The 14,763-nt window shown below is 44.5% G+C and overlaps 1 long non-coding RNA gene across 1 annotated transcript; it reads right to left on the bottom strand.

Moving 5' to 3' along the window:
* Nucleotides 1-1,898: 1,898 nt before the first annotated feature.
* LOC121073194 lies at nucleotides 1,899-6,651 on the bottom strand. The gene is made up of 3 exons (XR_005821542.1): nucleotides 6,132-6,651; nucleotides 5,153-5,205; nucleotides 1,899-2,219 (listed from the first exon to the last, which is right to left on the bottom strand). It is a non-coding gene; the product is annotated as an uncharacterized LOC121073194 (long non-coding RNA).
* Nucleotides 6,652-14,763: the final 8,112 nt, after the last annotated feature.

A 14,763-nucleotide genomic window follows, 5' to 3' on the forward strand; every position in this document is an offset into this window, starting at 1 on the left:
AAATTTGTAAGAATCAAGGGATGGTGGGAATCCTAAGAGCCACCATTGAGCCTGTGCTGGCCTGGAGCTGGCCACACACAGGGGCTGGGTCCATTATGTAAAGAGTAGCTGTGTGTGTGTGTGCTGGCATCTAAGCAGCAAGCCTTCTGAGTACTGCCAAGTTATCTAGAAAGTAGAAAGGTATCTTCCATATACAGAATACCAGGAAGATAACATAATTTTTTTTTGTCTTTTTGTTGTCCTTTCATTGTGTGAAAACCCAGAGTTAAGTAAAAGGAAATTACAAGAATAAAAAAAAAAAGAGAGAGAGAGAGAGAGAGAGAGAAAGGTCTCATGATAAAACATTTCTCTAGAATTAAGATCCTCACAAGTAAGTTCCTGAAATCACCAAAGGTACAAGGAAAGGTGGAGAATCTCCTTTGCAGGAAGCGATAAGAAAAAGTATATGAAAAAGTACATTCTAGCATAAAATGAGCGATCATTTAAATACCACCAATTTACTACAGAGTCACACAGATACTATGTATTCCAGTTCAAAAAAAAAAAATCATTCAGGGTTTTCATTTCTTAAATTTCCTTCCGCAGATCCATTGCATTGGAGTTCCCTTCTCTTAAACTATTAGCACAAAAAAAAAAAAAAAAAAAAAACCACAAACAAGTAGCTTTTGACATTGTTCTCAAAACAGATCAAGAATTTTTGATATCTAGTGGAGAATGGTATACTGATAGATATTTCAAAATTTATTGAAGGAGGATCTGGGGGAGTGCAGGTAGGTGAAACTTCTCAATCCAACATTGAGTGACTGGTGTTTGTCCATAAAACATGGCTGGGAGGATGAAAGTCAATATGCAATTTGCTGCATGAAAATTCAAAGCTATTGCTAACCGTGGGCTAGCACCCTTGGTGCCAGTTCCCTGGCAGGCACCAAGCACTCATACACAGTTCAGCCTGCTTGATTTGAGGCTAGCATAAGCCTTCAGTTTGAGAGCATATCTGAAGAGCTTGATTTCATACTGCAGCGTGATATTTATCTGCAGAGATTTGTACGCTTGTCAAGATGAGACCCATTTTCTGGACTCTTATCTTTTAGACTCTAATCTCCTTTCAGAAGGTTTTGGTGCCTATCTCCACACTAAAATTGGTGCAGACTTGGTCTGGAGAAAGGTGACTTCGCTCTGTAACCATGAAGGGCGACAGAAGGAAGCTGGGACTTCCATGGCTGGCTTCTCGAATTCCCCTTGGCATGATCAGGACTGAAGGGGAAATTGAGGGGACAGGTCTGCAGAGGAGTGAGGTGACAAAAGGCAGGCTACAAAAGGCAGACAGAATTGAAAACGATAAATCCTTTGAATGGCCAGAAGATTTGTCTAACCAGAGGATGAATAGAAAAAAAAAAAAAGGCAAATTGTAGCGCACAAAGAAGAGGACCAGAGGAAAACAGTATTATTAACTGACCTGTGTGTAGCAGTTAATACAGAAATTAATGTCTCCACTGTTTGGGATGAAAGTGTGTGTTTAAATCCTTCTCTTACTTCTTTAGTGGTGCTGGAGGCGGGACCAGGAATAGTTCTTCCTCCTTTATATGTGTGGAGCCCTGTATGTTGGCCGTGTGTATGTTCATTTCCCACAGGGACAGGGGACTCCCATCTTCCTAGCTGACTATGACTGGAAGTGGTGAGTCCTGTTGTGCTGTAAGTGAAGGAAAAAACATCTGCAAAAAAAGAGAGGAATTAATGGATCCAGTAACAGTTGTCTGACTATTAAAGCTTTCCAAGATTTCCTGGAAGCTGTAGAGCTGTAATCAACTAAATGTGCATACTGGACAAAAGTATTGTGGTGTTTGGGTTGTTCTTTTTTTTTTTTTTCTTTTTCTTTTAATTTTAAAATTATTTGTTGGAAGTACAGACTGAATTAAATCAAATTGCCAAAAGACCACAGGGGAGCTCTAAGAGGTCTGAGTACATAAACTTTGGCTCCCATTGGTTGGGCAGCTTTGGAGTCTTTAATCTTTGTTGCTGTTTATTTTTCATAGCTGTCATTCTCTGTAAGCCTAATTATTGGTTTTGTTAGTCAAGTCATAAAGTGTCCTGCTGGCTGGCTCAGAGTCCAGTGCTTGGGAACTCTTTGTTGCTGGGTGAGTCGTGACAAGTGCACATCACTCCAGGCTCCCCAACCTCCTCTGCGGGATTTGAAACAGCCTTGACAATTATTTGGCCAGCTGAAAAAGAGACAGCACAAAAATTAATAAAATGTGATCCAGTAAAGCAATTTCCTTTCCCTTTCCCCGTCCTTCTTCCCTTCCCTACTTTATTTCACCTTTTGTCCCCCAGAAGTTAATTTTCAAATTAACAAACGCATGCTACATGATACAGCTTTGGGTTTTTAAGTGAGTCGAGAGCTGAAATCAGAGAGGCGGCAGGAACTGAGTTTGACCTCAGCACTTGCCAGGCATGTAACAAGCACACAGACACTGCACAGTCACCAAGGTGTCTGTGCTGTCCTCCAGGAAGCAATTACGAATGTCTTTCACTTACCCTCCCAGACTTGCTGCTGCCTGTGGGGTGGTGAAAGAAGTGAGGTACAGGGGGATTGGGAGTGAGAACCCGGGATGGTGGAGTTGCAGGGGATCTTCTTGGCCTGAGGTCCTGCATTCCTGAGTAAATTCCAAATACAGCAGAGAACACCAAGATTGGGGATGGTACTAACTTCACATGTGGGAATTCAGCAAAACTCCCATGACTGCCTTGGACAAAGGATATAGATAGGGGTTTCCAGCTCAGCTGGTCACTGGATCATAGTTTAACAGTGACCTTGAAGTTAATCCCAGTTATCAGTGTGGACATGCTGTTGGACTGAGGAGCACAGCCTTTACTTTCAGATGTGGTACATATTGGTACGTTAAAGTGCCTGTGTGCTGACTTTTGCAAATGCTAACTAATCGCACAGTCTTAACACTCTTTGCCCTCCGTGTTGATACTGTGCTGCTAAATTTAGGATGTTCCCATTAGTGTAGGAAATAGTACTAGTGCACTAGTGTAATGGGCACTTAATTACCATATGGGTTGCTATGACTGCAAGCAGGCAGGGCCAGAGATGTAAATCTGTTTGAGTATCTCAGATGCAGCCATTAGCCCTCACCTGAGGAAGGATGCTCTTGCATTTGAGAGCCAGCTGATATGATGTCCTGTCTAGAGGAGCAGCCAATCATCACCTACTGCTGGTACAGGACAGCATAGCAAAGAAAGCCTAACAAATTTTTATCAAGGATGTTAGAGGTCCAGCAGACAAGGTCTGCACCCAGCTTGCATTCCTGAGCATCTAGTGTTCGGTCACGCTAGATCCCACCTTAAATTCTGCTGCCACAGCTGTATGAAATAGACTTTTTAATTATTATTTTTCAACACTGCGAAAACATTGTTAGAATTCTCAAAGAATCAGAATGTAGACCAACAGAATTCTGGATTATCTACAAAGAACTTTTATCTGAGATTAGTTATTTTGCTTATTTATGTATTGAACATGCATAGCCCTAGGCAAGCTGTGATGAAGAGCAGGCAGGCCAAACAATGAATGCTGCTAATATTGACCCAGAGCTCCATTTAGCTTTGCAGCCCCCTTTAAAAGGAAGCAATCAAAAGAAAGTACCATGAGATCCTGAAGGCTGCTTGTTTGTTTTTTCACATGCTGCTCAGCTTGGGAGGTGAAAATACTCGTCAGTTTTATTTCCTTTCTCAGGCATTGGTTAATCGCTGATGGCTTTGTATTTTCAGTGCTAGAAGTGTTGAAATACATCTTCAAAAGATCATGAAAGACATTCTGGTTAAATAAAGTTTCAGATGCTTTTTAAAAAATACTTTAAAAAGTATTATTATTATTATTATTATTATTATTAATTATTATGCCAGATCATATTGCTGAGCTTTGTTTAAAATTTTTTCGTATATTTGGATTATTCCTCTACATGATTGTCACTCTGCACCTCTAGTGACACACAAATTGTCTAGCAGGTAATTTTCCAGTCTGAAATCTACAAAGGGGATTTTCCAAAGTTTTTGCAGTGTCGTGATGCTTTCTATACAATGGTATATAAATGCCATTTCCAAGTGAGACTGCTGTTATTATTACCAGATGTTCCAGCTCTTCAGTTGCCTAAATATAGTTGTTGGTGAGGGATTTTAGGCTTTCAGGGCAGAAGGTCAGCTTGAAAGGGACTTAGAGTTGTAAAGTAAGCAATTTCTGGATTTTGAGCCTTATCAGCTCTCACTTTGAGTGTGATGGGAAAGCCTTTAAGCTGCTTTTGTCGAGGTTGGGAGATAAAACTGGCATTCTGAGGTCCATCTCACAGGAAAGAATGCTGAGGTCTGAATCAGTTTGGATCATAATTTCCCTATGTGTAAATTTGCTCCACTGAATTGACACCAGTAGACCTGATGTCATATGCTCTATATAGGTTCTGGCAGCATGAGTGGAAGTATTTTAACATTAAATGGATAATTTCAAAAATACAACCTTTTCTCCATCTTCTCATGTGAGGAAAGAGCAAATGAAGAGATGTTGCTTTCTTTGGTGCCATAACATTCATGTCCATCATTTGAAGAAACAAATCTAGGCTAACCTGGAGTCAGCAGGAGTACTTTGGATTTCAGTGAGTCTAAGAGAAAGCTGCATGAATGTCATGAATGTTTCTTCCCAAGCTGATGAACTGCAATTTGATCTCATATCACAATATTTATGCATTGAGGGCTATTTGTTTAATGGCAATTACTGTTATTTTCCCATCATGACTGTCATGCACGTCTCTTTTATATAGGCTTTCACCTTCCACATGTCATTAAAAGCTTTATGTATTGTAGTTTGATATGCTGGAGCATAATAACAAGGTATGTACCGTGAACAGCATTGTAGGAAAATTGAGTTGTGATCTCAAATGTGTAAAAAAGGCCTTAGCATTGGCCAAAGACCTTATTCTGACTCTTATAAGAACACTGTCATTCTTAAGAGCCTCATTAAATCTGAACCTGTGCTTTAATTTTAGTTTTTCACGTTTCTTTCCCTTTTCAGGATCTGTCATCCTTTCTCATATGTAGTGGGGCATTCTCTAGTTTATTTTTAATTCTTTTCTTGCAGAGCTGTAATTGGACTCCTCCCTACCTGACCATTCCTCTTCCTCTTGCTTCTCCCTCTGGAACAAGTCTGTTTTTCACCTATAAACCAAAAAATGTTAGCTAAAAGAATCCTGCAGACCAACTTTCTTTTCAGTCAAAATGTTATGACAAACACTTTGTTTTCTGCAGAAAGCACACATTTTTCACATACTCAGAAAATACCTCTTACTCAAAGATCTAACTTTTGTCCAGAAAAAAGAATTTTTACAAATTTTTAACCAGTCCTAATTTTTCTTCATCAGGGTTTCTCAGTCAGTCCTAATTTTTCTTCATCAGGATTTTATTTTCTCCTCCACCATTTCTGTTTCTATAACCTCTTGAGCAAAATAAGATCCCTATAAACATCTGAGTATGAGATGAACTTTCTAACCTATGGTATTTAGGTGGATTAAAATAAGGTGAAATTAGTTTGCTGGTGCCCTATTTTTGACAAGTCTAGCCTAGACGCTTCCTTTATAGGTCAGTAAAAGCCTTGTTATAAGTTTGTAGAGTCAGCAAAAAAGCTGGCTTTCCTCATAGACTGAACCAGTGCAGTCTTGAAGCTCTCTGAAGTCACTGAGATAAAGACCAGGCCTTGAGAGAGAGCACAAAAAATACACTAAATGCACGGCTCTGGCCCTTGGATACATCAAAATCTTTTGAAGCAAATGGCAGAGGGAATAAATAGAATCTCGCGTCTAGATCCAGACCACACCAAATAGCTCGGCGTTGTTCTCATCTATAATTGCTGCCGTGGGTGATAAATTCTGGTATATCCCCATCGCTTCAGAATATGCAACAGCCATGTCCAAAACCCAACCAACAAGGCCATCCGAGAAATCTTCCAGGTTTAGGAATTAGGACAGCCTGTAGGGATTCTTCTCCACTACAGATGGCAGCGCCAGCCAAAAGCCTCCCACACCTCTCCTCTGCTTGTTGGATGTTAAAGGCTGTGTACATATGCAAATATTCTTGGGGTCACTTACTTCCTTCTAACTAGTATCTAATGACCACAGCTGACCGTGGTGTGGGAGAAGCCTGTGATAATTGCAGGGCATTTTGTAGTTTTCAGGATGTCGCTCGCTGTCTTGCCTGACCAGCCTAATCTAGTTTCACCATGTTTCTTACTCCACCTTGGGCTTTTTCTCACTTGCCGGGTGTTGTTGCTGGGGGAAGCTGGGAGGCAACCAAGTAGAATACGACCCAAACCTGGGAAATCATGCAGTCTGTTTGAAACAGGCTCGCTTGCTGGGAGAAGAGCTGTGCCGAGTCAGTAAAAACAGTTTCTGGGGTACGCAAGATGAAAAGAATTTCTCTATAAGAAGATTTCTGGTGATTTAATTACTAATAACTAGCATCCAGCACTGCTAGCGAAAACGGTTACAGTTTTCAGCTAACCTGCTGTGAAGGCTGAATGGGACATGAGGGTAAATTTAATATATTCTGCCTTAGTGATTAGAGTTGGAGTTCAGCTTTGCAGCCTTTAATGAGAGCTCTGTGACTGTGTGTTCTCTGGTAGCACTGGTTTCCATGGCAGCTTCTGTGTCAACTATTTTTCACACATGCTTTATGACTTATTGTACAGCACGTGTTGTTTAGTTTCACAGTCTTTGCTACAGTTTTCAGGAAACTGGTGACTCTTTAACATCTACTGAACACTGCCTGGCAAGGAGCAATAGCCTGCCACAAGGAGTGAGAGAACAATGAGCAACCCATATAGGAAAGGTGGGGAAAGCACACTGGTATGTTAAAAATTTGGGTTTGTCACATCAGAATACAGCTGGCAGGACTGACAGGCTCAGGAATATCTGTGAGGCCTTGGACTTGAAGGAACTGATTGTTACTGAGTGGTGGTTTTCTGTTGCTTCGTGAACTCGCCAGTGTTAGATTTTCATTCTCTGCCACATTCTCCAAGCCCCATGTCAGATGCCGCCTGAGGGCTCTCTCTCATGTGTATGCCTGCTTTTTCCCATGCCCCTTCTGTCCCATCTGAAAAGCTCCTCACTCATGCCAGAAAGACATTTCTAAAAATACCAAGGGAAAATACTGCCGGGCCTGGCACATCCATGCATGCTTGTGCTGGGTCAGTCTTGCTAGCCCAGCTGTGTTCTCACCATGTCTGTGCTGGGGAAACCTCTTCTAGAAGCAGGAAGGTTTCTGGCCTAGTTCCTGTCCCCCACAGCACTTGGGCAGCCTGGACGGAGAAGCATCTGCAGCCTCCTTTGGGGGATTCCCCTGCAAAAAGTCCCCCACTGTGAACCCAAGGCAGACCAGGGTGGGAGCATGTGGCTGCACATCCAACTGATGCCTCCTTGGGGATTGCTGCCTGGCAGCTTGAGTTCGAGCAGGGCATAGGCTGCCTAAGCACACCTGAGAGCATCAGTAAGCTTTGATTTCCCCTCTGAGAAGGGAGAAGGATGTACCGGAGGACAGAAATCAATGAGAATTTGCCTGAGCAGAATCTGAGAGAGATAAAGGTGGTATCTGCAATGACATATTGAGTGGGTGAGTGCCTGAGTCTTGCCTGAATTAGAGCAGTCAAAATTGGCCTGGAGGGCAGTTTAGAAAACAATCTTTTGGCCAAGTCCCTTTGAAAGGAGCTTTCCAAAAAGGCATTGTTTGTGCACAATGAGGGAGTGCTGGCCATTGCTCGATCAGAATAGAATTCCTACCAAATGCCTGCTGCCTCCCCTGAATAATACCCAACAATTAATGTTACGGCAGGAAATATGTGGGAGATTAACAAAGGTTTTGTTGCTGAGTGGATTGTGGGGCCCAGCCAAAAGGAGCTGTAATTCCCACCCAGTCTGATTATTTCTGCTGCAGCCTAGCCCTGTTGCTTGCTTCCCCTTTCAAACAAGGTTAACACCTTTAAAAATTCGGAACTTGCTAGAGACTTGGAGTCTGCTGGAGACAGTGCTTCCCACCTCCCCTGGGCATTTCTGTACAGTGTTAGGAGTTGGCAGGGCTCGAGGGTGGAAGGGATTCCAGTCTTTGGACTGAGAGGGGAACAGCAAGACAATTGATGGAGAGCAGTGTGCTAGTCCAGGATGGGCTAATTTGTCATCTGCCAGGTACTCAGATCTTGCAGTTCCTGGGAGAGAAATTGTTGAGAAGTGAAAAGCTTTCTGGTGTCTGAAGATCAGTGGAGCCTAATGCAGGAAATTGTGTTTACCTGAATAACCTCAGATAGCTTAAGAGTAGAGATTGAAGCATGAGCCACTCAGGAGCCAGGCAGGAACTGTTTCACACCCAAAGCTGCGTCCTCTTCCCTGGCGCCAATACAGCTCCCGTTTTGTGCTCCCCAACTCCCACCCAACCAGACTTAGCCTGAATGTGCTGCTGGCCCAACTCCAGAGGAGAGATGCAAAGCCTGTCACAACTGTTTTGTGGTTAAATGTGGTCTTTGAGAGGCCCTGGGTCTTCCAGCAAGCCTGTGCCCCATCCTGCCCCTGATTCCACCAGGCACCCTTGTCCTCCTGATGTCACAGCACCACAGCCCTGCTGGTGAAATGTTCATCCCGGACTTGGAGAGCCTGTGGGTAAAAGAACCCCAGGGGCACTGGGATTTATTCAACTTGTGCTAAAGCCTCTTAAAATGTGATGTGTGTGTTTCCTGGCAGCTTGTAATTTGGAGGTTGTATCATGGGGTACTGTGGGTAAGGTCCAAAGCCACCTCTTCTTGGGACACCTGGCGAGGTGCTGCCCCGTGTGGGTGCTGGGGTGGGATGAAGGGGAGCACCACTGCTGGAAAAACACAGGATTACCATAAAACCTATCTGCACAAGATGCCAAAACCTGGGAAGAGGAGAGAAGGAAGAAACAGAGGTGTGCAGGGAGTGAGCAAGTGGGCACTGTCCGTGGCTTTGAGGCAAAGTGGCACCATGAGGTGAAGATTGCAGGGAAAGGGGGATGAGTGTGACTTTGTGAGGTTGGGGGCACGAGGACACCTCATGGGCATGTGTGCATGGGAATGAGGGAGGTGTGAGACCGAGGGCTGCGGGGAGCTGTGAGTGCCAGCGTGACGGGGGAGCTCTGGAAACGCTGTGTGAAGGGGAGCATGTGGGCATGTGGGAGCAGAGCAGAGGCTGCTTCTGCAGGAGGTGGGTTTTGGAGTGAGAACAAACAAGGCCAATGTCCTGGGGGAGGATGAAGTGTTCCCCAGCACTGGCCGGAGGTGCCCCATAGCGGGGTGGGAAGGCATGATGCGCTGGGGCTGGGGCAGGAGTGAGCCTGCAGCCTGGGCTGGCTGTGAGGAGCAGCAAGTAGCCTCACAGCCCTTTCCTCGTGCTTCATTTCACTGTGTCTTATCCTCAGGACTGTTGCCTTTGCAGTCACAAACTGTACATGGCAGAACCCCCCAGACAGCTGGGCCAGGGAAGCGCTGTTCACGGTCCCTGCACTCATGTTGGGTTAGCCCAGTGCCTGTAATCCTCTATGGCTGCAGCTCCACCCAGACAGAGCTGTTTATTTTTGAAGCTGCTGGAAGATGCTGTGAGAGAGGTGGGTAAAGTTCAGCTGGGATTATTTTTAATACCCTGTGTCTAGAGGGAAATTCAGAGCTCCGTTTGATTAGAGCTGCTTTTTCCATCTTAAACGTGTCTGCTTACATTGTGTGAAGTCCCTGCCATTTTTTGTACCTCCCTGTCCATTTCCACTCTCCCCTTTTGGCTGCCCCTCAAAATGCTTAGTTTTGGGGCCAAGACAGTGCGGCAGGTGATGCGCTTTGCCTGGTCAGCAGGAGGACCTGGCCCCTTCTCCCCCCTGCATTCTTGTGAGCTATCTTTATGGCTCATTCCCCATCTGCCGCGCAGGATGAAATCTACCTTCTAGCAGGCAATCCGTCACCGTACTTGGTGACAACACAAAGCTCTCCTGTTGAGGTATCCGAGTGCGTCCCCTGGCTGAGATACTGCTTTACACAAAGCTTGGGGAATTAAGCTGTATTGCTCTATTTATACTGGGCTGCAACTTTGCTCTGGACCCTCTGGCAGGCTCTGGGGATATCGGTAAAAGTGAAGCCAGCAAGTGGGCTAGACTGAGGCATATAGGGCCTACACTCACCTCTTCTGGTCTGCTGTGTGGCTTGACTGTGGCTACTCTTGGCCCTTGGTTCCCCCCCTGTAAAACGAGGCTGACAGTACTGCCCTTGCCTCTTAAGGATGCTAAGGAGATAAATGCATTAATGCTGGTGTTATTACTGTACTCGCTGTTAATTAGAACCAAGCGAATCATAGTTAGGGGTTAATGGACAGGTAGATTTCCCCCTCACCCACACCTCCCCCTTTTGAAAGCACTGGGATGCCACCACGGCCTGACACTTGTAGGCATTATATCTGCACAAGGATGTGTGTGTGCATGTGTGTGACACTGTAGTGTCCTTCTTGCTGGATTCTAAACAGATGTTGGGATGACAATTTGATCCCCTTCTACTCTGGCTAAGCCGAGTGGGTGGAATCTGGACTGCAGCTCACAGCTGAGCATCCAGCCAAGAATCTCCAGGCCTTTCTCCGACATTAGCGGGACCCCCTGGAAGTTTGGGAAATGTTGCTGTATCGATGTACAGCTGGAGAAGCCAAAGTACATGAAACAGTGGACTTTTCCTGGAGTGCAAGCTGCGGCCTGAAGTCAGGCTTCCCTGGGCAGACCACTAGATGGAGACGTTCCTGTCACTTTTGTGAAAAATGCATGTATTTATGAAAACGTATTTCCCAGTGGTTTCTCGAGGATCTGCCAGTGAAAGCACAGACATTCTTTCCTCTGATTCCACAGTGAGTCAAAACTGGAGCGTGGTAAGGGAAGGCGTTTCTTGGTTTAGTAACAGGGTATGGGAGCAACATTTAAGGGCAATGCCCATTTTAAGCCCCGCTCCATTTACCAAGCCCCCTCTCCCACCCTGTGAAGAAGTACAACGGAGTGGTTCAGAGCTCCCAAGCAACTTGCTCTGTAGTGCGGAAGAGAGGGTGCTCCTCCAGCTCTCCAGATCCCGGGGAGCCCAGGGGTGACCATGCTCGCAGCAGCAGCTCTAGGTTAGCGCATGCACCGCCGTGGCACAGTTGTGGGGCCTTGAGGCCCAGAGCAGCTCATTTGGAGTTGCCTCCACCCTGCATCTGGCAGCTTGCTTCACTCTGCCCCAGCCCAGAGCGTCATGAATATGGATTAGTCTCTGCCCAGAATCTGAATTCTGCTTAGACAAGAATTCCTCAGTTTGGATGGGGGAAAAAGAAGGCAGATATTGCTCTGCGGCTTCAGCTCTGCCTGGTGGCTATTATATCTCACTAGTTTAATGTATGTTTGATCTTACTTGCCCCTGCTCTCTGGACTTGTTCTCATCTAGTCCAGGGTGCAGGCTCTTGTCTGTAACTGCATACACGTGCCCAGTACCAGATTCAAGACAGCCCACTCACTGGTACGAGGTGACAAATTGTGAGGGGTGTTCACAATGGAAAAATCTGTCAAGGTGCTGCTTGTAGTGAACACAAGCATCCAGGAAAGTGTTTGGGCTATAAGTTCAATTTTGCCCTAAAGGCAGGGGGAAGCTTCTCTAAAAGTGATGTCTGAGAGTTGAGTGTAGGGACCAGGGGCTGCACAACCCATTTCCCTAGCCAGCAGTGAATGGATGTTAGTGGTGACACAAGGAATCTCGCACAAGGTGGGTCACTGCCAGCATGGAGCTTGCTTTCACTGGCACATATCAGCTGGAGATCATTTAAAGTCGTGATATCTGGATGTGAAGGAGACACTGTCATCAGATCTTCCCTACTCCTTATCTTTTTGCTGCATTCTCCCAAAGGGGAAGATTTGCCAAGGGAGATGTGGCCCAAGAAACTGCAGCTCCCCCCTCTCCCACCCTCCCCACTGACTAAACGCAATGACCATACTGGAAGACCAGTCATATCTGGGCACACCTTCTCCATGTCCAACTAGAGCCAAAACACATGCTCAAAAAGACTGTACTTTTCCTTTCTTGGAAATGGCATATTATTCACAACCTTAAAATACTAGCTGGAAAGTTGTTTTCTTTTTTTTTTTTCTTTTTTTTTTTTTTTCTTTCTTCCTTGTTTTCCTTTTTTATCATGCGGACAATGCCCATTGGCAAAAGTCCATCAAATAACAGATGAGGTGATGAATGCAGCTGGAGTTCAGCTCTAGGACTGAAGTTCCCCCTGTGTTTGCCAGTGGGTCCTAGGGGTACGTACGTGCATGTCTACAAGAGAAGTAACATTCTATAGAAGGAGCAATATTTTCCCAGCTTCTGAGGGATCTCAAATTGCTTTGAAGCCTGGAAATAAAAGAAAACAATTATGTTCAGGAATTACTTTTGCCACTGTTGAAATGTAGCCCCACCTGTGGGACATAGCAGGGTAGCCTATTTACCAGCAAGGTTGTGCAGCAAAGGAGGGGTATGAAGGGAACTGAATCACCAGCAGGAATGTGGAAGGGGCTAGACAGCACTTCCCTAATCATTACGTGGCCAGGATATCAATGTTGGTGTCATGCTACTCACATGAGTCAAAAGATCACTGACAGCACACTTAAGGCTTTATTGGCAGAAAAAAGGTATTTGCAGTGGCACAAGTCTCCTAATGGTGGGCTGGATCCTCAAGGGCTGAAGAGGAATGGGTTCTTAGTCTTGATTTGTGTTGGAGTTTGGTCAGTTCACCTTTTCAATAACTCATTTGGAAATTATTTTGAAAAATGCACTCCTTGTTATATCACCCTCCTCAGATCCCTGTACTTCTTGTTGGGCATTTCCAGAAATAGGGTCACTTGGGAGACATGAATAGACGTGAGCAAATCGTGGTTCTGTGTCAGCAAGGCCATAGATCTTTTTTATTGTCCTCTCCTCTTTATTTCTAAATAGGACTTTCCAAAATGCTGTCAAATTCTGAGCTACGGGCAATCTCTTCAAATCTCCTTGTACTGAGCTCAAAATCCAGGGACAATGCATACTAGAACCTCACAGTATGACAGAGTAAATCCCTAAAGCTCAGTCCATTAAGGAGGAGTTAATCACTACAGAAAAAAGCTTTCTGACTGATGCTTTGAAAGTGAGGAAAGAATCATGGTTAGACAAGTAGAAGAGAGGGACTGGAGCCTTGATTTTAAGCTCAGCTTTGCTACTGACCTCTGAGGTGGATTTGAGTAAGTCGTTGTCTTTCTTTGTGCCTCAGGTGTTCCTCCTGATATGACTGACTTCATTGCTAAAATGCTTTGAGCTTGAGGTAAGATCTGAGTGTTGTTACTCTCTGGTGGCACCAGGGTTTCAGAACAATCTCTTAATATAAACACCTACCTCATCAAGTTGAAAAGAAACTCTCTCACTGGTTTCCCTCTGGGTAATAAACCATTACACTTGTTGGGTTTTAAGGTAAAAATTAATGATCTCCTTCCTGTTCTAAAGGAAGGTGTTCTTCCGGAATCTGGCAAATTCTTTTCTTAAACATTCCATGTAAATATAATTCTTTTAAAAAAAATAATATGCATGGCTTAAGTCATCGTAAGCACAATGGTTATTGTATATAAAAGAATTGGGGCGGTATTTTATAACTAGGTAAGCGCTATATTTAAGAAACTGAATAAATCACATTCAAATTTGCTGATGTTAAAAATGTCAGGTGCCCCCAGGGAAGGTGAAGAGGGTGTGCTAAGGGCCATGAGTGGCTGAAGAGCAGTCTCATAGAAATATTGCAATACAATATGGAATTCATTTTATTAAAAAATAATTTAAAAATGAACATTGTTTCATTGTTTCCTGCACTTGCTATCCCGAAGACTTATATTGTCCTGATCTGTACTGTAGTCCCAAAGGACTTTCAAAGATCCTTCATAGGAAGTAAACTTTTACTTATTGTTTGCTGGTCAGTTTGCTCTGCTGGAGGTAGCAACATCACGGAGGACTTTTGGGGTGTGGGAAGGACACTCCTGGTAGTAGGTTTTCTGGAAACTCCGACTGGCCATTCTGTCTGCCTCTGGTGGGGGAAAGCCCTTCTCTTCTGAAACTATGTGTAGCTCCCATACAATGTCAGTATGGCAAACCACCAAGGAATGCCAAAACTGTAGCATAACATGTAATTCGTGCTGAAGGGGAGACCACACTGTGGGGGCCTGGTTCCCTTCAGTGTGAGCCAGTGCTGGGTTTCTCCCTCAGAGAGCAACCAGGCCTAGCCCAAGAGCACATGAATTAAGACCAAAAGTCAAATGTCCGTGTGAGCAGGGGAGTGTTTCATGACTCTCCAGGGGCCTTTCAGCTCTGACCCTTTGTGGATATGTGTGGTGTATGCAGACATTCATTGTGCAGACTAACTGTGTGGCTTAAGTCAGTCTGAAACCTTGTGGTTTGGTTTCTGTACAGTCACTGGTATTGGCCATGATGGCCCAGTTATTTCAGTATTGTCTTTGAACAAAAGGATCCCAAAGGAGCTGGATACTAGCTCCCAGAAGACCCACTGCTTGTGTGACTTTGGTACTTAACTCCTTTATGCTCTCATGAAAATCACACTTTAAAATATTTTTCTGTGTAATGTTGTACTACCTTTAGCTTTTAATACCACTCTGAGTTATCTTGTATCTCTAGTTCCTCCCCACAACACACCATAAAACAGCCAAGTGCTCCTT

The sequence above is a fragment of the Cygnus olor genome, chromosome 7, assembly GCF_009769625.2.
Source record: "Cygnus olor isolate bCygOlo1 chromosome 7, bCygOlo1.pri.v2, whole genome shotgun sequence".
Taxonomy (NCBI): Eukaryota; Metazoa; Chordata; class Aves; order Anseriformes; family Anatidae; genus Cygnus; species Cygnus olor.